This window comes from Vipera berus (genome assembly GCF_964194415.1).
Source record: "Vipera berus genome assembly, chromosome: 1".
In the NCBI taxonomy this organism is placed as follows: domain Eukaryota; kingdom Metazoa; phylum Chordata; class Lepidosauria; order Squamata; family Viperidae; genus Vipera; species Vipera berus.
Genome location: NC_138202.1, coordinates 243,720,489 through 243,744,562, shown reverse-complemented (window position 1 = coordinate 243,744,562; position 24,074 = coordinate 243,720,489). Strand labels below are relative to the sequence as shown.

The following is a 24,074-nucleotide window of genomic DNA, read 5'->3' as shown; positions in this document are numbered from 1 at the left end:
TGTGTCCCAGGTAACGATACAGGATCCAATCTGGCTCGGTCACTAACCCAGACTGGATCCTGCAATACCTTGATACTGATCTCTCAAAGTTTACAGAACTCAACTAACATCCATGTACAGAAACATCTTTCCAGAAATACGGCCAATTTCACAGTGTCCAGATTTATTCATTCGGTAAAGCACACATCAGAACTGCATCATTAATAGAATCCCAAAACAATCTAGCTTTCTAACATAAATATTTATAGAGTAGGTTCCTTACGTATTATTTTATAGAGTAATGTTGAACATACCTATGCAATAAATCTTAAACAATTTAAGAAAGATGTTGGGGAATATCAGTTATTCATCTTCTACAAATATCAGTAAATATTGGATACAAGAGCTAGCTTTGTACCTATAATCAATCAACCCTAATAGAAAGATGTATTATAAGAAAAAATAATAATGAAATACTATATTAATATATTATTGGCAACAATAAAGGCACACACATTTTAATTTGAATGGGTTTACTGATGCAATATAGAAAATGAAATATTTAGGAGAAAAAAATTATAACTTTCTTAGATCAAAGGCGTCACAAACAGTAATTTAAAGCAGTTATGCTGTCTGACCAGTCAAAAACATCTAACCACATTTTATTCTGTATGAAATTGACAACATGACTGCACAATTGACAATTTGTCAAAAAATAATCCATAACTTCTTTTTTTACACAGTAATGACATCGATGAAGAGAATACACTTGTGCTATAGTTTTTATTTCTTGTGCTTTTCATTTAACTACAGCCAGAGAGGAAGGATGCAGCTTCCAAATATTTAAATTAGTTTACTAAATCACAGGGCTACAAGGATGTATGTCACCTCACTGCTCTTCATTTTCCTTTAAAATAATATTTATGGGTAAATAAAAACCTAACTTACAAAGGAATAGATGTTTATGGAATAAGAAATCTTCTACTTGTAGAATGAGTAGCCCCTTCTAGATATTTTGCCCTTCACGTCCTATTAAAGGTAAAGGTAAAGGTTCCCCTGCACATGCGTGCTAGTTGTTTCCAACTCTAGGGGCCGGTGCTCATCTCCGTTTCAAAGCCGAAGAGCCAGCCCTTGTCCAAGGACGTCTCCGTGGTCATGACTAGACACCAAAGGTGCACGGAACGCTGTTACCTTCCCACCGTAGTGGTCCCTATTTTTCTACTTGCATTTTTACGTGCTTTCGAACTGCTAGGTTGGCAGAAGCTGGGACGAGTAACAGGCGCTCACTCTGTTATGCGGCACTCGGGATTCGACCCGCCAAACTGCCGACCTTCTGATCAACAAGCTCAGCGTCCTAACCCACTGAGCCACTGCGTCCCTTCACGTCCTATTAACCCTTGCCATTAGGTACACTACCAGGAGCTGAAAAACATGTGGAAGACATCACATGCCTACTGCATTTCTACAGGTGTTCTTTCAGCACAATCAATAACATCTTTGTTTACCAAATCCATCAAAATTGTCCTCTTTATTGTTTTACTATAGTTAGCATTTCACAAAATAAATTAAAAAAAATGTGCCAAGTATTTCAGAGTATTCAATAACAGAAATAATATATTTTAAATCTGGATTGCATTGGCTTAATAGAGATATAGTCCATGGTTTGGTCTTTACATTTTAAGTAGTCTTTAAACATTAGTATGTAATAACGAAGACAATTGGTTCTTACACTTTCATGTTCCTTTCTATATTTTGGCCTCACTATTGCCATGGTTGGATTCTATCCATGTGCGGCTCTTTTTTAAAACTATCCTGTGATACAGTTAACGAGTGAACAAAAATATCATCATTCAAAGACATTGCAACAATGCTTCCTTTTTACAGATGTTTCTGTTATGTATTTACATGTTTATTAACGATTAACATTAATAATATACAGGGCTGAGGTAAAGCCGCGGCAGCTTTTGACAGCTGTCAAAAGCTGCCGGAACAGAACTACGCAGGCGCCCACCGTCTGACAGCTCTCGGCTGTCAAAATCACCTGGCAACAGCACGCGCTACCGATGACAGCTCCGAGCTGTCAAAACCAGCCGGCTCTGATTGGCGAAGCAGACAGTGCAGGAAACCGGCTCAGCCCTGATTGGACAAACGTTGACAGCTGCTAGTATAAATAAGAGCGTTGTTCTTCTGTTGTTTGCCTGGTTCCTAATAAAGTTAAGTTTGCTTAACTTTGCTGTCTCGCCTGCTCTTTCAAAGCACTGGCGACGAAGGTGGGATGCCTGCTTGCATAGCTGAAGTCACCGCCTAAGGGGAGAAGAGATTTTTTCCCTTAGCCAGAGCTAGTCACTCGCTGAAGTCACTAAGGGAAGCCTAGCTTCCACACAACGCAAGCAGCAGCACCCACGACCGGACAGCATGACGAACCATGGCCATATTCGCGAGTTCAACACTCGCCACCCAGAATGCTGGGAATCACATCTAGGCCAGGTAGAAGGGTACCTGGTGGTAAAGAAGATCACCGACGATCGGGCTAAAGCAGCCGCCCTCCTCTGGCTCAGTGGGCCCGCCGTCTACGATGCCGCTGTGGGACTCTTCAGTCCAGAACCCATCGCAACAATCTCCTACGCTGAACTCACCGAGGGGCTGAGTAAACACTTCATGCCCACGAAGTCAGAGCTCTTCTGGAGGGTAAATTTCGCCCGACGAGTACAACTTCCTGACGAGCCCGCTAATGACTTTATAACCCGGGTCAGACACGCTGCGCGGCGATGTCGGTTCCCCGATTTAGAGGACCGAATCCGGGACCAAATCGTCATAGGGCTTAAAGATGAACGGCTGAGGAGGAAGCTGATCGCCAAACCCGCTCTGACGCTGGCTGAAGTGGCGATGGAAGTCATCGCCTACGAAGACAGCCACGGTGACAACCAACGTCCCCCTGATAGCGGGCCCAGTGGGTCCGTGCACCAGGAGGACGGCGCCTTCAGCGGGCCAGAGGATGACGACATCTCCATGGACATCGATGCCGTGCAGCGGCGATTCGAGAGGCTCAGGCTTCAGCGCAACAACCGAGGGGGCCCTTCCAACAACAAGAGCACTAGCTACCCGCCGAACAGAGCTAAATGTGCCAGCTGCGGCGGAAGCCACCCAAGAGCATCGTGCCGGTTCCGCAGTGCTAAGTGCCATGGATGCGGAAAAACAGGCCACCTCAAAGCCGTGTGCCGTAGCCGGAGCCAAGAAAACCTACATGAATTGGAGGTGACGTCTGCAGGTACGAACCAACCCACACCCAGGGACAGGCACAAATCCAAACCCCTAGTGCAAAATGTAAAGGGAAAGGGGAGAGAGCACACGGTCCACAGCACCCTTAAGCCCAAAGTCAAGGTGGACGTCCTAATTCACGGAATTCCCTGCGAGATGGAAGTGGACTCTGGGTCCTCCGTCTCCCTCATTTCTTGGCAAACTTACAGGGACATTTGTAATCGCAGCCAGCAACGGCCTGCCTTACGCCCCACGAAACTCCGCCTAGCGGATTTTCAAAAAACGCCCATTAAACTCCGGGGAAAGGCCTCAGTCCCAACGGAGTTTAGACAATTTAAGGGACCCCTTACTATACTAGTTACCCAGGAAAACAGGACCAGCCTGCTAGGGCTGGACTGGTTCGAGGCACTAGGGATAGCGCTGACAGGCGTCAACGCCACTCAGCTGTCAAACTTGGAATCCGTCTGCCGTCAATTCGCGGACGTTTTTGACAGCTCACTGGGAAAATACACAGGACCCCCAGTATCACTAAAACTGAACCCTAATGTAATGCCTATCAGAATCAAGGCTAGAAGAGTTCCCTTCGCCTTGAGAGAAAAAATAGAAAATGAACTAGATCAGCTAGTTACCTTGGGGGTTTTAGAACCAGTGGAAGGGGCCGAATGGGAAACACCCATAGTGACCCCAATTAAGCCCAATGGCCAAATCAGATTATGCGCTGATTATAAGGCGACCCTGAACCGCGCATTAAATGCCCATGCCTACCCGGTCCCGGCTGTCAAAGACATCCTCGCGGCCATTAAGTCAGGTGCCATTTTCGCTAAGTTAGACTTGGCGCAGGCGTATTTACAGCTGCCTGTCACCCCTGACACCGCCTTAGCACAGACAATTGTCACGCACAAGGGAGCGTTCAAAATTAACCGCCTTCAATTCGGCATCTCCGCAGCCCCAGGGATCTTCCAAGAAATCATGGAAAAAACACTAAAAGGGATCCCTGGGGTCTGCCCATATTTCGATGACATCTTAATTGCAGGGGAATCAGAAAACGACTTAGCGAACAAACTAACAAAGGTGCTACTTAGGTTCAGGAAGGCTGGCCTCAAATTAAGAAGAGACAAATGCTCCATAGGGGTGCCCTCAACGGAGTTCCTGGGGTTTAAAATTGACGAAAAGGGGATTCACCCCACTGAATCTAAAATAAAAGCCATCAAAACAGCACCCATCCCAAAGAATAAACAGGAACTGCAAGCCTTTCTAGGGTTAGTTAATTTCTACCATACCTTCCTGCCTCACAAAGCCTCAATCGCTGAACCCCTCCACAGGCTATTAGACAAAGGCAAACCCTGGGTTTGGTCCCCTCAGCACGACAAAAGTTTTAAACTTTTAAAAAACTTATTGACTAGCAACGCTACGGTGGCACTGTTCAACGAACAGCTACCCTTATGTCTGGCATGTGACGCCTCACCCTACGGCATTGGAGCAGTCCTAAGCCACTTAACTAAGGAGGGAACACAAACTCCTGTAGCGTTCTATTCCAGAACGCTGTCAAAACCTGAGCGCAATTACGCTCAAATAGATAAAGAGGCTTTAGCCATAGTTGCTAGTGTAAAAAAGTTTCATGACTACCTTTATGGCCAATTTACCATTTTTACGGATCATAAGCCCCTATTAGGAATCTTTACAGTAAACAAACAGACGCCCCAAATATTATCCCCCCGCATCCTCAGATGGTCCACCTTTTTGTCAGCCTATTCATTCACTTTGGAATACAAACCAGGGAAAAGCATGGGTCATGCAGATGGGCTAAGCAGACTTCCCCTACCAGTAATTGACCCAGACCCTGCACCAGCTGGAAAGATCCTAGCTATTTCTGAACTGCCAGAATGCCCATTATCAGTCAAGGACATTTCTGCAGCCACAGCTGCAGACAAAATCCTGGGCAGAGTCTTAGGCTATGTCACTTCAGGCTGGCAATCCACACCCCCAGACCCAGAATTCCAACCTTACATCTTGAAACAAAAAGAATTATCCTCCCATCAGGGATGTTTATTATGGGGCAGCAGGGTAATAATACCCGAAAAACACAGATTAAAAGTTTTGGAAAGCCTCCACGAAGGCCACCCGGGCATGGTCAAGATGAAAGCTTTGGCCAGAAGCTACGTCTGGTGGCCCGGCCTAGACAGGCAAATAGAATCACATGTAGCTGGGTGTTATCCCTGCCAACTTGTCAGAGCAGCTCAGCCCCAAGCTCCCATACACAGATGGGAAACAACCAAGACACCCTGGTCACGCGTCCACATAGACTTTGCGGGTCCATTCCAGGGACAAATGTTCCTAATAGTCGTAGATAGCTATTCTAGGTGGCTAGAGGTGGCCCCAGTCACGAGCACAACTTCTGCAGCCACAATACAAGTTTTAAGGGGGTTGTTTGCCACACATGGGCTTCCGGATGTATTAGTCTCCGATAACGGCCCCCAATTTACTTCCCACGAATTCCAGAGTTTCACAACGGCGAACTCTATTAGGCACACCACCACGGCTCCGTTTCACCCCTCGTCGAACGGCTTGGCTGAGGTAATGGTGAAATCAACCAAAGAGGCACTGCGGAAAATCATCACCGGCAACTGGCACCGCAGACTTGCTCAATTCTTTTTATCACAACACACCACCCCCTGCACAACTACTGGGAAGTCACCAGCAGAACTACGCTGGGGCAAACGACTGACTACCAGGCTGGACCGTTTACATCCTGACAGATCCCCACCAGACCCAGAGCTTCCCCTCCGGTACAGAACTCTCAGCACCGGGCAAGCTGTCTGGGCTAGGAACTATGGAAGCGGCAATAAGTGGACACAGGGGGTCGTCATAAAACAAACAGGTCCCCTATCATACGTCATTGACACAGGGAACAATTCCCATATCCGCAGACACATTGATCAACTACGGCGACGCAGCCCGCAAAATATGGGGGAAAGGGGGGACTTTGAAATGCAGTCAGATCCGCCGCCGCAGGCACACGCACACCAAGAACCCCCGAACAAATGACACCACAACAAAACCCCGCACAAAATGACTTCTTTCCTCAAAGGAACTCTGAAACAAGGGAGCCAAGCCCCCCGCCCCCCGAGCCAGATCCCAAAACATTTGAAGAAAAGGAACAAACTGAAGAAACAATCCCCCGGCGGTCCGAAAGAATAAAAAGACCCCCCACCTATTTGGAAGATTTCGAATGGGGTAACCCAAATAAAAAACAATCGGGAAAATGGCAACTCAATCAGAGGGAGGGGCAAGGGGTGTTATGTATTTACATGTTTATTAATGATTAACATTAATAATATACAGGGCTGAGGTAAAGCCGCGGCAGCTTTTGACAGCTGTCAAAAGCTGCCAGAACAGAACTACGCAGGCGCCCACCGTCTGACAGCTCTCGGCTGTCAAAATCACCTGGCAACAGCACGCGCTACCGATGACAGCTCCGAGCTGTCAAAACCAGCCGGCTCTGATTGGCGAAGCAGACGGCGCGGGAAACCGGCTCAGCCCTGATTGGACAAACGTTGACAGCTGCTAGTATAAATAAGAGCGTTGTTCTTCTGTTGTTTGCCTGGTTCCTAATAAAGTTAAGTTTGCTTAACTTTGCTGTCTCGCCTGCTCTTTCAAAGCAGTTTCGACACTCCACAAAATTTCTAATTTCATATTTCTTAAATAATTGAGACTGCAATCCTACCACCATTTGCCATACAGTAAGCTTTATCAGAATGAAATCAAATGTACTTCAGAGTACACGTATACAGGACTGCATTCTTTATTTTGCAATCTAAAAGCAGCTCTTTCCCTAAACTAGTTGCCCTTCGTCTGTGATGGATTATAACTGCCATCTATTTGGGGCAAGGTATAATGGAAATCATGATCCAACACACTCGAGATGATACTTGAAGATGGAATCTGGGTCGGTCACTGGGACTGGAGATTTACTTTCCCGAGATTGCAGATTTATGCTGGAGCCCATCTTCATGGAATAAATTATTTGGGTTATTCTGTGAATCGTATTTACGTGATGCCTTCCTATTGGCTGATTGGTGAGTTGATGGCTGGCGATTGGCTGTTGTTTCCTTGTGCTGCCAAGCCCTAAGTACTTGATAAACTGGTGGTAAATCAGCACTCCTTGTTAACTTGACAAGGGGCCCGTTTCCCAGGCTTCAATCATTTCTCTGGCCATCTTTGTACCTGCATGGCCAAAATCTTAATCACTGTAAAATTAAATGTGCATCCTTGTTCATTGTAATGTGAGGCTACCAATGAGTTCAGGTCTCCTCGTCTGATAGTTCACTTTTGTTCTTGCACTCTGGTGGTTAGCTTCCTCCCCATTTATCCTACATAGTCACAGGGGCAATCTATGCAGGGGATCCAGTAGATGACATTGCAAGTACTGTATCTCCCACCTCCAAGCAAACTTTACAATGCATAATTTGTCCTTGTATGTTAGCCTCTGGGCAGTGTGCAATGCCCACTTGTAGCTGCATAGGACTGCTTCCAAATGTTTTTGATGTATGGCAGGGTGTGCCATAAATTTTGTCTTTTATTTTCTTTTTCCTTTGTTCACTATAGTCACACAAAGTCTATTATTATCACACACAAAAAAAACTAGTGAGACTTGTCTTGTCAATGAATGGGAACATTCACTCATCATATCCCTTTCAAATTTTAATTAAAATTTTAAGTCTTCTCCATCTTGACAAAATACTGGAGGGGTGGCAACACAATTTTTGTTGGTAGTTGGAACTTGTCTCTATAGAAGAGAGAAAGGTGAGGTAATTAGATCTAAGCAATACCCTGACATACTGTACATATAATTGTCTAACACTTCAAATGAGATTTCCAGGGGGCAACTTCTCCTGAATCAAAAATCACAGTGGAGGTGTTCTACATTTCTTTCTTAACTGCCGCACATCATGGAAAAGCTATAAATCAGAACCCTGAAATGACTGAAAATTATTTCCAGTGCCTCTTCTCCATATGATGCCTCACCTTCCACACAACCAGCTATTTGCACAGAAATCAAATAATTCCATCCACCCATTTGTGATCATATTATAAAGGTGAGGCAACAATGAAATAATTAATCAAAACAAAGAAAAACCCCACATTCCAAGAATGTAACATTAATGAAGACACTTTAAGAATATACAGTCAACTCCCCCCCCCCCCCGGAATCAGAGTATTAAAATAAACAAGTCAGTTATGTCATGTTAAATTTAAATTCCGTGGATGATATCAATATGGGCTTCCCTGCCATGCAAATTAAAAAATATTTATCTATACAATCAATTAAATAAAGTGCACACATTAAGTCTGTACAAATATTGATACTGGCTGAGAAGTTTTCAAACCCATTAATTAAGAATGACTAAAAATGATTGCATTAGATATCAGCATTACTTTCATGAGTTTAAAAGAATAAAATAAGTATAAACTAATGTCAACCTCAGTATGTGGTTGGTATATAAAGAGAGCAAAGAGGAAACTGTTGAATTATGCCTGAAGGCTGATTTTATTTTTAGATAAAGGTGGGCAGGGATACCATGAAAATGTTTAAAGTTTCTCCAAATGAAATCAATGAACCTAAAAATATTTTGCTTTGGCTAAATAGTGCCCGATACATGTTATCTTATTACAATAGATGTATTTATTCTACTTATCTTAGGGAGAAGTGATAACTTAATTGGTTTGTTCAGCTTCAGGGGCCACAAATTCCTTCACAGCAAGGAATTTATATTTGCAAACTGCCTTAACTGACACATTAAAGACTCCTTTCAACCCTCTTGCAGTCCAAAGCCAAAATGATTTCAAAACAAAGAAATCGCCATGAAAAAGGTTGACAAGATAAAGCATTCACTGAAATAAATTAAACTGATATGCTTCAATTCCTCCGACTTTCACCTGATTTCTGCTTCAACCATTTGTTGCATGCAAGAGTTGGTAAAAAACAAAACAAAAACGAGTATGATTTCTATAAACACTTTTAAAAAAAAATTAAAATCCTTCACATGGGTACCATTAGAATTTCAAGAATCATTTCTTATGACGCAATTAATGATGAACCATAAAAATCCCCGCTTTCAACCCCACTTGGTAAATTTAGTCTAAACTTTTCTTTATTCTTTTTCTTTGCTTGGATGCAATGAGAATAACATCCTGAGGATGCGTTTTCAAGAGGAAAAACAAGTCAGGCTTCATCTTCCATTTCCTGCCGGTACAATTTACCAGGACAGTGTTTCTGAGTATCCTTTGTAGATATTCTCCTCTCATTTTCCAGGGTACATTCCAGGCTACACTCTTCTTTCACCTCTCTTAGAAATTGTTAAAATTGGAGAGGTGTTCGTACCAATGCAAAAAGCTTCCCAGTCACATATTAAACTCTGTATCTGATAAACACTAAACCTTCTGACCCAGTAAGGGATTTGAAGGAATTTTGCACAAACCCCCAACCAGCGGTGGGATTCAGCCAGTTCGCACCAGTTCAGCAGAACCGGTAGCTACCGTAATTTTTTTCTTGTCCAGACCCAGAATGGACTTCCAGAAGCGGCATCCACACAGAGAACCGGTTGTTCACATATTTGAATCCCACCACTGCCCCCAACCCAGCTTAACCCAGTATGTTTAGACACCCCATATACAAGCAATGTTCAAAGCTCTCTGAGGTTTGTTGTTTTCTTGCAGATGTCTAATTACCCACGCTAGGTAACATCATCACTGTTCCCCTGTCTCAATGTCAGCTGCTTCAAATACATTTTAGGGACTTTTAAATTTCAATTTTTTTAAAAAAATGCGTGTTTATTTTTAACGGATAGCTACTTCAGTAAAAAGATAAAAATCAATTACATATATTAAATCCCAAGAGGTTTTAAAAAAATCGATTTCAATTACCACAACTGAAATAAAAATGATCACCAAACAAGAGAGAAGGAAACCCAGTAAAGAGGTAAAGAACCCTTATGCAAGTAGACAGCCAATAAAAACAGATTTGCAACTCAATAAAAGTTAAAATAGATGAAAACGGAACTATATTGCAAGGTTCTTCTTTCTGAAGAGTTTGGACACAGCCAATGATACAGACTGAGTTTATACCACTTGTAAAACAAACAAAAAAGTTATATAGTTATGTAAACCCAGCCCTAAAGTGTAAAATTAGTGTCTTTTGCTCATTTTTGTAACTTATCTTTGTTTTTCCTTCTTTCTCCTGCCATGGTCATTAGGATCACAAGTTTTTTATGGTGTAGATTTCCTGCCTTCCTACTTTTTCCTTTTTACAGGAATTTCTTCTGGGTGGCCTAAAATAAGTCTTTATTCCATGATCTTTTCAAGCAAATAAATAGCCAATTCTGACACACTCATTTTCTTCTTAACCATACAGTGCCATCAGGCTTACAGTGTTTGTAGACATTGACTGTGAACTTTGAGCCTTTGTTAAGGATACCTTGTGGTGACCAGACCAGCGTAAGTTAACTATATTTCTTTTCTTTTTGCATCTGCAGATAGCCAACTAGCAGCCTGTTTGTGATCTGGTCCCTCTTGAGGAGGTAGAGCCAGAGGAACACCTCCTGCAAGTCCACTGAGAGTAATATCTGACCCATACGTCCCAACTGGACTTCAGTTGTGCATATCCTGTGCATTTGACTAAGATAGAGTTTAGCTTCGTTATTACACAGGAAAAGGTTGAATCTGTGAGTTCTTAGAAATGTCTTTGCAATGTGTGTTCACCCTCCTGGGCATTACATTCATGTTCCTCTTGTTTGGCTATGGCAGGGGTAGGCAAGCTTGGCTCTTTTATGACTCGTGGACTTCAACTCCCAGAATTCCTGAGCCAGCTGTGCTGGCTCAGGAATTCTGGGAGTTGAAGTCCACGAGTCATAAAAGAGCCAAGCTTGCCTACCCCTGGGCTATGGCATTTGTGAAATAATACAATAGCACAGTCCAAGAAAAAATCATTCCAGGTCATACACGAGTAAAGAAATGATAGCAAATAACAATAGTCCAAGGATTATCCAATACAGAGTCTTCTTACCAGTCCGTAAGTCAAAACACAGTTCTTCAGATTTAGCAAACAGTAGCAAACCCACAAACCACAATAATCAGCAAGTAACAGCAAACGTAACAGAGAGTATAACAGAGAGAAAGAAGCTATGTCTCTAGCTCCCTCTTATGGCCGTTGGAAAAACAGCGTTGGACAATCATCACACATTTAAAGTGATACAATACAGTTTCTATTACAACAATACAATCATAGTCTATATATATTGCCAACCCAACCAGTTAGGCCATAGTCATATACCTAACAGCGTTCCAGGAGACAACATGTGATTAGGTCCAGGCAATGGTGACTTCATCTCTGAGGAAAGAGTTTAGTTCCATCTGCACTTAAGAGAAACAGTGATCTGCCCACTCCTTGAGAAGTCTATCCTTGGATCGTGGTATTGAACAATTTTTGTCCTGTCTCCTAAAAGCTTTTAAACAGTTTGCTTCCTTGAATGGCATCCAAGAAAATATAAAGCAAGCATTATAAAATGCTATTAAAATAAGGTAACATGTGATTTTCATTTCAAATAAACTTACTTACTTTAAAATATAGTCACTCAACTCCATAAGGCAGATGTTTGGCAGAGATATCAATATCCATCGTTTAGTTATAAATATACACAACAAACCATAAGCCTAGGTTTGCATATCATCCTAAGGGAAACCAAATAAATAGACCATTCTATCCAATAGCAATTGATGTGTAAACCCAGTTTGTGGTTTCTACTGTAGTTGGTTTATCAAAAAAAGAAAATATCTGCCCTGTATTTTTCATAATATGGTACACTATTTTTCACTGGCTAAAACTTCAACTTCTATTTTGGATCCTAAAACTAAAGTATACATATAATGTCTAATCCTGCCTTTTGCTATAACATGATCATGCATTCCAGCCCTACATTATGGTGTACCATAAACTAATACCTTGTTAGTCTTGGTCAGAATAATCTTTTTCCATCTCGAGGGAAGAAAAACAATCAAGCACAGTACCTTTTGAGAAATATGTATAGTGTTGCTTTATAAAAACTCTTAATATACAAAATGTGTGAATAATGCTTAGGATACATTTTGAGGTGGCAAAATTCCAAGTAAGTGTTCACCAAGTAAGAAAGTTTAAATGAAACAAATTTCTTAATTTTTAGATATTGTTATAAAAAATTAAAAACAAGAGATGGCTTAAGCAAATATTTTATGAGGATTATTAATTCAAGACAAGTAAAAACATTTTGAAGAATTAAATGATAATTTAATGACAGCAGCTATACACACAATTGGCAGCAAGATGCATGTAAAATTTATTTTAATCTAAGTTTCTTTGGTACAAAAAAACAAAGACTTGGAACAATTACTAGCTGAGATGAATCACGATTTATTTCTTATTTTTAATTTCATCTAAAACAACCAGAACATTTCGCCCTTTACAACTGCATGTAGTCTTTCGTACTGTAAATAATTACAATGGTTTTTAATAAGTTACACAAAGATTGCAAGTAAGTTTTATACAAACATATACATATATGATATAGAAGATGTAGGGTTTCTTTGTTATCTCTGATGTACTTTCTGGAGCCAAAAATTCAAACTACTGTATACTGGCGAAAGAGGGGGGAAAAAACCTCTGCTCACTTAGCACTATTTCTGAGAGTTCATTACATGGAGAATTCTGGCCTCCTATTCATGAAATGGACTCAAATGTTAATCTCTGAACAAAAAGCACTCCATTGACCTTAGATCATGTTTAGCATGTAACTGATCAAAAGGCTATCTACTGACAGTTGTATTAAGCTTTTAGCAACAAACAATGGTGAAAATTGCAGGAAATGTTATCATCCATCTTGTAGCAAAGTAGATATTCAAAATACAAACAATACTGTAAGGAACTTGGAGCAAAGCATGCCAATCACGCAAAGGTAAGCCCCACTGAAACTTTCAGGAATTATGGGTCGAATCAACATAGAGAGGGAAATAAGATTTGTAAGCTAGTAAATGTCAGAAGTGACAGAGGCATGCAATTTGCCTAAAAACTGAATGGCTATTAATGAACAGAGTGAAAAACAAGGTAATCTTTGTGTATGGTTGTCTCAAATTGTCTCAAGCACCTTTAAGATAATCTTTATATGATAAATTATGCCATTTGAAAATTAACAACCCCCCCCCCAATTTTATATTTAAAAAAGAGTAACCAGAAAAGATCAACATAGTGTTGCAATACTATAACTACTATAAATGCACATTGTATAAAATCTATAAATCACACACAGAAACATCTCTTTTACAGGTTTCAGGTATGGATAAAGCCATTCCTAAAGACCCAGATGTAACTGATTTTCAACCTTTTTTAATTAACAGGTTGTTTTGATACTGTAAAAGTTTACCTATAAATGATACTTTATACAGCTTTATTTATTTAGTTTTAGATTGATATACTGCCTCCAAAATATCTTTGCCTCCAATTTTATGTCGCACTAATATTATTAGTTAGCTGGACTTAAAGACAGCAAGAGTCTTAAAACCACTCAGCAAGTTTTCATATCTGAGTGTGGATTTGAACCTGGATCCCCAATCCCACTATCCCAACCATTGCAACTCCCTCACACACACACTGTATGTCAGCTATTGGCTGATCAAGATTTACAGATGTTCCTCATTTCCTAAACACTTGTTCAGCAAGTGATTGAAATTACGGCAGTGTTGAAAAAAGAGCCTTACAATGTGGCCGTCGTAGAACCCCTGCAGTCATGTGATTGCAATTTGGATGCTTGGCCACCAGCACGCATTTATGAGTTGCAGTGTCCTGCAATCACATTATGGCCACTTGCAACCTTCACACGTGGCTTCTGACAAGCAAAGTGCATGAGAAAGTCAGCAGGAAGTCACATGTCACAGTCACTTAATGACTACACAATCTGCTTAACAACTGCAGCCAGAACTCATGTCATAAACTGAGGGAGTCGTGTGATATTTCACCTAATGACTGCAGTGCCAGTCCCAAATGTGGTCAGTAAATGAGGACTACCTGTATTGAAAATACAATCCTGATATAACACCATACTCCCCCACCAATCTCTCAATACAGTTTCTTATAAATATAGGTATCTTTAACTGAGGCGGTTCAGGGATTAAATCAACTGCTCTTTTGTTGAGGACTTCCTGCATAATTACAGTGTAATTATATTAATAATTTACTAACAATTAGCCATAATTGTCATAAGCTTTTCACTCCACCAAAACAATTCTTTCATTTCCCCCCCAAAAAATACAACAATTAGTGGTGTTTATCTGTCAAAACAAGGATTTCCACTCTCGATAACTGAGAGTGGTTTGGTGCATAGTCAGCCACATGTTTAGACTGGATCTGGCATTTTTATACAGCTATCAAGTTCTTCCCAAGAACTTGGCTTAGGAAGATGTTGTTTGATGGTGTCAAAGGTAATATTGCACGATGTAAGTTTTTCCAGGGAAGTATCTTTTGCAACTGACTGATGGTGGTGGTGGTGTTTGAATGATGCTCCAGATGTTTTGGGATTGCACCAAAGGTGCCTATTATTATTGGTGCTATCCTTGCTTACTTTTTCTTATTAGGATAATAAACAATTGCATAAATGAATATGTTGATGCTAATAATAGCATCAGCGACATTTAACACATAGTGAGAGGTAGTATAGCCTGATATCAGAGTGGTTTGTGTCCTAACATAACCAAAACAAAAGAAATATATTTCATATACTTCACTAAACCCTATTTTTCTTAACTATATTTTGCCAAATAACTGACCACCTGACATATCAGTAGCCTTTGACTTACAAAGGGTCGCTTAATGATACTTCGAAGTTGTGACAGACCTCCAGAAAACTATTTATAACCCGATTTCAAAGTTTTGTCACACACACCCTCCATGGTCATGTAACTGCATTTTGGGTGCTTGGCATCCAGCCCATATTTATGGCTGTTTGCAACACCCTGCAGTCACGACCATGACTTACAACTATTTTGCTGGAAGAAATGCCATTTCTTCCAGGTTCCATCAAAAGTTGTGAACAACAATTTGTTTAATGACTGTGGCAAAAAAAAAGGTCATAGAAAATGCCAGGATTTACTCGGAATAATTTATCCTGTCACCAATAGACAGGAAATGTGCCAGGCTAAAGCACAACCTGCATAACTCTATGATACACCTTGGGAAGCCCTCTTCCTGCATACCAACAATTCCAGGCTCTTAGCTCTGTGGGAAAGACCATCACCATGACTTATAATCACAATTGCCAGGCTCAATTATGGTTGCAAGTTGAAGATTACCTGTACTAAGCCACTAACTGTGATTTACAAATAGCAACTGCTAGATTCATACAACATGAATTCATTATTTCAAGAGCTTTTTTAAAATGCCTATTGCTTGGCTCCTTTCGAACCCATTCACTGCAACTCTGCCTAAGCCATCTTCTTGAAACTACTGCCTCATGATATCTAAACTTAGTGCACTGGTTAACAGTTATCAGAGATTAAGCACAACCTGTTGCTCGATTGTCTTCCTGTATAAATTGTGATATGTGGAAATTCAGGAGACTTAGTTCTTCCAGAATTTCAGTAAAATAAGCATGTGACTCGAGTGTCCTTTACTGATCAACAGCAAAGACAACATTCAACACGATCACTCTGGATGTGAGCAGGTCCCTTTACATTTTTGGAAAGCCTGAATGTTGATGTTTGTAATCAATTAAAGGGAGCGAAACACCGATAAACATGACAAAACTACCAGGCATTGTGATTCCTATGGAAAACAAAGAGGTGCAATGCTAACTCGTAATTCATTGCTTCCATAATTACTATAATGCTTCATAGTTATAACCAGGGCTTTTTTTCTCATAGAACGCTCAGAACGGAGTTCCGGCACCTTTTTTGGAAGGAACCCTGTAGGGTAGGCAAGGCGGGTTGTATGACATGTGTGAGTTCCGGCACCTTTTTCTTTTACAAAAAAAGCACTGGTTATAACACTTACATTGGAATTATGTTCACTGTAATAAATATTTATTCTGCATGGCTTTTCTAGTTTCTATAAAGCTTTTATCAGATAATAGGAAAAAAGGACAACAATGAGCCAACCACAAACAAAATAATAACTGTTATCTCACATGTTACCTCTGGCAGTGCTAACTATTATGTTTTCTTATCATTTCCAATTTGAGAACTTTGTTGTTTATCCAGCTAAAGAAACAAAACTCAACAGATTAGATTTTTAAAATATGTGGAATTCACAAGAGGTTATATTTTGCAACTGGAATTCTGCAATGCACTCATCCATGCCAGTGTTGGCTATAAAAAAAAGATAACGTTCAGCTAAAAACTAAAAAAAACCCCAACTAACACAAAATCCTTTTGCACTGAATGGTTATTCTTGGGATAAAACTGGTGCAGATCACGCCACCTTACAGTAATTCATCTCTGAGGTCACAATACAGCAGTTCATGTTCCCAAGCATCTTTCCTTGCATTACTTCAGGAAATAAACTGGAAAGTAGAAATGACAAGATAGGTGACACCATTTTATCTGACGACCTACTACTCAGTTAGCAGCTTTATAGAACATTTCCACACAATGAAAAATCCACCTATTGCTCAATCTCCTAAACTATCTGCCCATAATATTTAATCTTCCATTAAAGTATCTACTCTTCAGGCAGCTTTCCCTGATCTCATTCTTCTGAGATGTGATGGGACTACAACCAGTATCTGATCCAATCCATGTGGAGGAAAGTTGGGGAAGACAGGTTTAGGAATGGTGTAAAATAAGATGAGACCACTTAATGGCAGATGACAGGAAGTGATAAAACTTCTAATACTTCACTTCCTAAACAAAATGCTTTAGCAGCAGCCCTGGCTAACACAGATCAGATTGTAGACAAGCTTCTAATTAGTGGAGACAGTAAACAAGCAGGGACTCACTGATCACTCAACCTTTTTCCTTTCTTATGCCCTAGTCAAATGGCTAGGAAGGGCCTGTCATGATTTAATAACTCACATTCTTCTAGGTGGTGAATCCACTGGATAGTGGGGTGCTTTCCCACTGGATAGTGGGTGCTTCCTTACATTGCACAATCAATCTCCTGCCATTTCATCTGGAGGCCCAGATACTGATCCTCTGCCTGTGGGGTTTTTTCTTTTTTCTGTCAGCGCTCATCCAGGAAAAAGGGATGGGACGTTACACAATCAATATAACCTATAGATTAGTCGTAGCCTCCCATCTGGAAGCATTTTGTAGTCCAAATGAATTGCTGCCGGGGATGTGTTAGAAGCAAACCACACATATATTTCATCCGAGGGTCGGGTCACTCCCCATTCCACCCCCCCCACCCCCCCACCCCGATTTACATTAAACTCCTGTTGCAAGTTGCCCAGCTCAATTGCGGAAAGCTCTCTGCTTATACTCAAAGAGTCAAGAGTCTGGCTTGCTCTACTCACTGCTTCCTGTCTAGAACATACTATAGATTTGATTCTTGGGGCAGATTAAATCCCTGGAAGATTCTGGGGTTAGAAGGAGGGTAGGAGGAAACAGTCTCACAATCACACCAATCCGGCCGACAAAGGGACTATTTCTATTTAGCAGCTGTTGTTTTGAAAGAGCCTTTTACATACACACACACACACACACACACACACACACACACGCTTCCGTAGATAGCGCAAGAGGCAGAGGCGAGGCACAGCCCCACTTCTCAGTAAATAAAAAGTCCCACCTTTTCACTTTCCACCAGGAGAGTCTGCTACGCATATCCCACTTCAGCAGATCGCAAAAATAGCTCTGCGTAGGTGGTCCAATTTGTGTAAAAAGGACAGCGTGCTGAAGAAGAGCTACAATACTTCACTAGTCCCGCTGGAGCGCCCGCTTTCCTTTCCTTTTCGCTCCACCCTCCGGAGAAGGATTTGTAAAGTTACTGCGAAATCTCGCTGCTAGTCTCTCCGCAGGTAACTTTGCCTCCAAACATTGCGAATATGAGGGTGCTGGTACGGAAGCCGCTCCCGCAGTGCCATCTAGTGGCCTTGCGTGGAAAATACGACTCTTACAATAAACAGACCGTATTTGCAACGACTGAAAAGGGTGGGGGGGAGAGAGAGAGAGAGAGAGAGAGAGGAGAGAGAGAGAGAGAGAAATGGAGGAACAATTTGGTAATGATATCTGAAACAGCCAACTTGTTGAGCAACCTTACTCTCCTTTTCTTGTGAGGAGACTGAGTTGCTCAAACGCAAATGAAACGCAATGATGGAATTGTTGGATGAAAAATACAATTTTATTCTGAGGGGAAAAAAATCATATATATCCAGATAAGAACTGTTTGCTTTATTTATTTGTATCCCTTTATTATTATTTTTTTACAAATATTGCCTTTCCTATTTGAATGCGTTTTATGTGTAATTTGTTGAGCTGCAACACTAAATCTATAGAGTTTGTTTTTATTTAATATTATTTGAATAACTTATAGGAGGGGAGAGTTGATGCAACAGAGATAAAGTGGAGGACTAGAACATACTTATTTACTCTCAAGACTGGAAGAAACGGGAAATAAAGGACAGTAGAATGTCACCAACTACCCCAGCATTAAGATCACAATAGGTTGTAAGCTAACTTCTGAATAGTTGATCTAGCTTAGTTTCTCCTCTGTCTAATCCTGTCCATTTGCCTAAATTATTGGAAATTGATTATATACAGGAAAGTGCTTGCATCTTTACATACATAATCTTTTTTTTAAAAAGAGATGGAATTCCAAAATGTAAACATCATTGCCCCTTCATGGATTAAAAATCATTAAAAATCACTTTTTAGCCCTTTTATAGTCTTATTTTCATGTTGTGCATTATAAAGCAATAATATTCACAATGAGACTTTGAATACCGGTAATAGGATTCTTGAGATCAACAAGGGCAATATGGTGCCCCACTGAAGAGATCAAGCAAAGTATCTTTCAAAGTGTATAATTTTATGCATAATCAAGCTTTCATGTATAAAATAGCCCAGCTGTTGTTCATTTATTCCTGCTTGCTTTCTGTATGTGCTCCATTGTATTCTAAATTGTGCTGACCAAAGAAACTGTTTCTGTTACTTTAAACTGTGTTGATCCAAGAGATAAAGCCTAGCTAAGAATCTGCAACACTTTGTTCTTTTTTCCACCCCTTTTTCTCCTTGGATCATAAATATAGCAGCTTTTCTTTAGCATCCCTATCCTAGCTGCCTAGAAGTAACAAGTTAAGTTTCTGGGCTAATTGCCAGTTATTGAACTATTGTGTATTCAGGCTTAGAGATACAGAAATGTATCTGAGCTGGAATAGATAAGGAAATTCAAAAGAATTTTTGATGCACAGGAACTTTGTAATGTGTATTAGTTATAAAAAGCAGAATTTTTCTGATTAGGTTGTTCTCACTCTTCTCTGTCTCATAGCAGTGTGTGTGACAAAGAGATTGAGACACCCAGCTTATTCCCTTGATCAAAAGAATAAACCTGTGTTCAGTTGCCTCGTGTTCAGAATCTCATTGGGATTTATTAGGATTCTGAGCTACAAACTTTACACCACAAAATGTGCATAATATAATATTTCCAACATAATATTTCCCTGGAAGCCTAGCAACTTCTTTGAGCACCTCTTACAAGTACTATTATTCTGGCACACAGGAATGAAAAAGTGAAAAGTCAGATGGAAATAAAGTGCGGAGTACTTCAAAAAGATTTCAATCTTCCCCCAAATAAAATAAAGACAGGTGTGGAAGTATGCAAAATATATTCATGTGTACTTTACCAGTAAACAGGATTTTCCAGAAAATAACCAGGGAAGGGACAGAATAATGGAAGATAATGGATATCATTCTAGTCTGAAAGTCACACACAGCTTAAAAAAAAAGGAGCAAATATCTATGGAACATCCATATTTTGGGACAGTCCCATTCTTGCTCTATTCTAAATAGCTTTTTGTCAAGAAGAAAAAAAGATGAGGGTGAAACAGAATGATTAAAAGAAAATAATGTCCATATGGCCACAAAATTATACAAAGAACACTGCACATTAAAGTCTGCCTGAAAGCAATCTCACACAGTGAATCAAAACCATGGACATATCTGAAACAGGTTTGATCCTTTTTTGGAAAAAAATACTATATATAAAAAATATCTACATTGGTAAATATTCTGAGATATGTAAAATGGGTTTCCCTCATTGCTGACAGATACCAGGAAGGGTGATAAGCCACAGAAGGCTCTGTACCTCTTTTTAAGCAAATCACAAGAATATCTATAACTCGGGGTGGAACTGTGGAGTTTTTTCATGCTTTCTGGTCTTGGTTGTTTGCTTGCAGACATTTCATTATCCAACTAGGTAGCATCAGTATGTATCAATAACAAAATATCTATAAGCAAATAACCAAGCTCCAGAGTGCTAAGAACTCCAAAGAAAAGAGCAATGCAAACTGGAAAAGAGATTACATTTCCAGTTTTAATGAGGCAAATTAAGGACAATTGTCCAGTCAGTTACCAGATTTATTAGCCAAAACAATAGAGCCAAAGAAATTCCATCATATTTAAGGAGCCTAACTAAGTAGGATTGAAGTTGAAAACACCAGGGTTCTATTACTGCACAATTACAAATGGGAAGGGAAAGTTAATACAGCTGAAAGATGAATCAGAGGTCTTGCAAATACTTCCTCCCACAGACAGGCTTTGGATTCAATCCCATGACTGGAAGAAAGAGGAAAGAAGAGACAGCAAAACATTCCCAGGCCAAATGTAACTGCAATTATCTAAGTCTATTGATTCAACAAAAGTCCTTATTTTTTAAATAAATATTATGAATTAATCTATCAGCATTTATTTCTGCAGAATTCCCTGTTAAAACAGAAACCAAAACTAATTCTCATCTGTCCAAAGGTAGCTCACAGTGCATATGAGACCTCCCTTTATATGAAAGAGATTATATTTATTTATGCATTTTATATATAGGTTAATTTTTTAAAAAAAACCCCAGTAAAATACAAAGTAACATAAAGGGAAAAAGTGGGGAGAGGATAAAAGAGAAAATTTTTAAAGTGACAAAAAACAGATGGAACAAATATATACAGTGACCTCCACCTTTTTTCAGAGACTGTATTTATTTAAGGGTTTCTAGCTCTACTCTTATTGAAAGTAGGAGAAGCATAATAAGGGAAGAACGCACATCCTGAATATATGCCTTTTTTGACTTGGTCTGGTACCTATAGCTGTTTTTGAGGCTTTTCCTGTGGTATCATGTAACCAAGTCAAAAAGGGCAAGATTTTTCCTCATAATTATATCAGTTTCTATTGTGGGAAGAATCCAGAGAAATATTTTGGGGGATATTAAAAAGGGAGAATATATTTCCCCAAAGGAATAATGGAGATCTTTAAAAAGACAGAAACCAGCCCTAGCCCCTCTTCCCCAAGCAGAAAATGCAGCAGAGGCCAGCTTTTAGAAATGCAGATGTAATAATCCATTCAGGAAGGTTGGCACCAGGAAGCTTAGAAGCTGATGAGATTAGGAAGACAAAGATCCCTAGAATCAACAATCCCTCACACCAAAAAAATCCAACACAGGATATAGTCATCAGCCCCAGCCCCAGGGAAGCTGGATATGACCTTTGGGACATAATAGGATTAACCCATCACCATCAGAATACCAAAAAGGCACACTCACACTCAGGTCAAAGTTCATGCCACAGGAACAACTCCAAACAAAAGCTCAAGAAGGTAGAAAATCCACCACTCCTTACTACATGTGGTCAGTTTTCCCAGAGCCATCTTTTTGTCTGGCTCTGCTCTTCCAACTACAACCTTCTTTCTAAATCAGTCTCCATTTTGTTTATTCCCAGCTTAGACTGCACCTTGATAAAAGATTTTTCTTTCAGCACTATATTTTTGATGCAAATTGCTTTGTTGGTTATGTCATAAGTAGGAAGAATAGAAGAGTTTTTGAAGATCCAAAAGTCTCTTGATGAAGTGTATCCTCAAACCTGTCTGTCACTTTCTTTTCTGTTCTCTATTTTGGAATGAAAAAGATGAAAATGAGTACACATGTAGGATTCAAGATAACCCAATTTTCATTTTCAGTCCAGTTTTGGCATGCTGAATTCTGTTTCTTCTTCACATAATTTTCTTAGACTTACCCAAAGGACCTCAATTAGCAAATGAAGTGAATACTCATGCTTGTACTATACAAGAATATTTTCTAATTTGTATATCACTCTCTACATTTCACACTATTAGTATTAAAATATAGAGCTAAAACAGCCAATGCAGTTCAGAAGACATAAGGCCATTATAGATCCCAAGGCATGCATTTGTTATGTCTAAGCTCTGAGAATGATTTCCTTACTTAGTCACATACCTGTTTATGGACAATATAATGTTGCATGGATTTTTGGATTTTCATATCTCTATATCTCCCCCATTTACCAGTAAATATACAGAGCACAGCAAATTTTCTCAAGAGATCACAGCTCACACGAAAGACCTTTACAACTCAGCAATATATTTTACAATAAAATAGTAAACATATAGTAAAACATGCTGAAACTCAAAATGATACTGCAGAGATATTTTTGGAATCTAAAACAAGGTTTCTAATTAACTTTGATCAATTGTTTTTTTTCCTCTTTCTGCCCTTAATGTTGGAAAGAAACTGTGTAAAAGGAACTTGGAATTGTCTGTCTCTCAGCAGGAGAACTATCCAAAATCTTTTTTTTATTATTATTAAAAGGTTTTATAAAAGTTATAATACAAACCCCCCCCCCCAACCACCCCCTCCCCCACTTCCCAGAACTGAATACAGGGTTACAAAAATAACTATCTAAAACCATCCAAAATCTTAACTGAACAGGACCACGTTTGGGATGGGGGAGAAAAGACGAGAAAAGAAAGGCGGAGTTCAAAAAAAAAACAACAACGAGCCAGATCAGGGCGGAAACTGGACGAAAAACAAAAACAAAAAACAACGCATCCCAATGGGTGAAGCAGCTGGTCGGGTCCCTTCTTCTATCGCAGTCATGTGATTCAGATCAGAGTAGTACTACGGGATATAGCAGTCTGTCCGCGTTGCGCAGGGCACACAAAGGCACCTACACAATGGGAGAGCGTGAACGGAAGCAAATTCATAACCTCAGCCCTATGTGAAATCGCCCTTTAAAAAAAAAACAAACAGAACCCCGGATAGGCTGATTCTATGCAACACTGGCATTTGTAGTATGACTACAAGCACGCTTACTCACTAGTTAAGTTTTACCATCGAAGGCTTCTCTCTCTCTCTCACACACACTCACACACACACACACACACAGAGAGAGAGAGAGAGAGAGAGAGAGAGAGAGATTGTATACAGTATTGCAGATGCCAGCTCTTAATTCTGGTCTCTTTGGAAGCCAATAAAGTAATAAAGGATACACTCTTATAAATGTTCCGTGCCTTGCCTTTTATTAAACAATCGTGTATCTTGTCCTTTCCTAGCGGCTCAGCTGCCGAGACGAATCCCGCAGCGAATCTTTTCACTTTATGCCGCCTTCGAGCATAAGCAGAGGTGTTTTTCCTTCCCCCCCCCCCCTTTCATTCACTGTTAACCGTTATAAAACTACTACAGCGCATGTTTGAGGGAAGGGAGGAGAGGCCATTCGGAGGCACCGTCCACCCCGAGCAGCCTTTTACGTTTACCTACCGATCCCCCCCCCCCAAGCGCGTGCTGCAAAAGCAAAAAAAGGGTGCGCGCTCCTGGGCAGCGGCCCCTC

The 24,074-nt window shown here is 40.3% G+C and overlaps 1 protein-coding gene across 2 annotated transcripts in view; it reads right to left on the bottom strand.

The window, feature by feature from the left end:
- The window catches only part of ANKRD6 (ankyrin repeat domain 6), a 92,123-nt gene extending 73,843 nt beyond the window's left edge, over positions 1 to 18,280 (bottom strand). For both annotated transcript variants that reach the window (XM_081314801.1, XM_081314802.1), the window contains exon 1: positions 18,041 to 18,280. The gene's annotated coding sequence lies outside the window, so the exon portion shown is untranslated. The remainder of the gene's footprint in view (positions 1 to 18,040) is intronic.
- Positions 18,281 to 24,074: the final 5,794 nt, after the last annotated feature.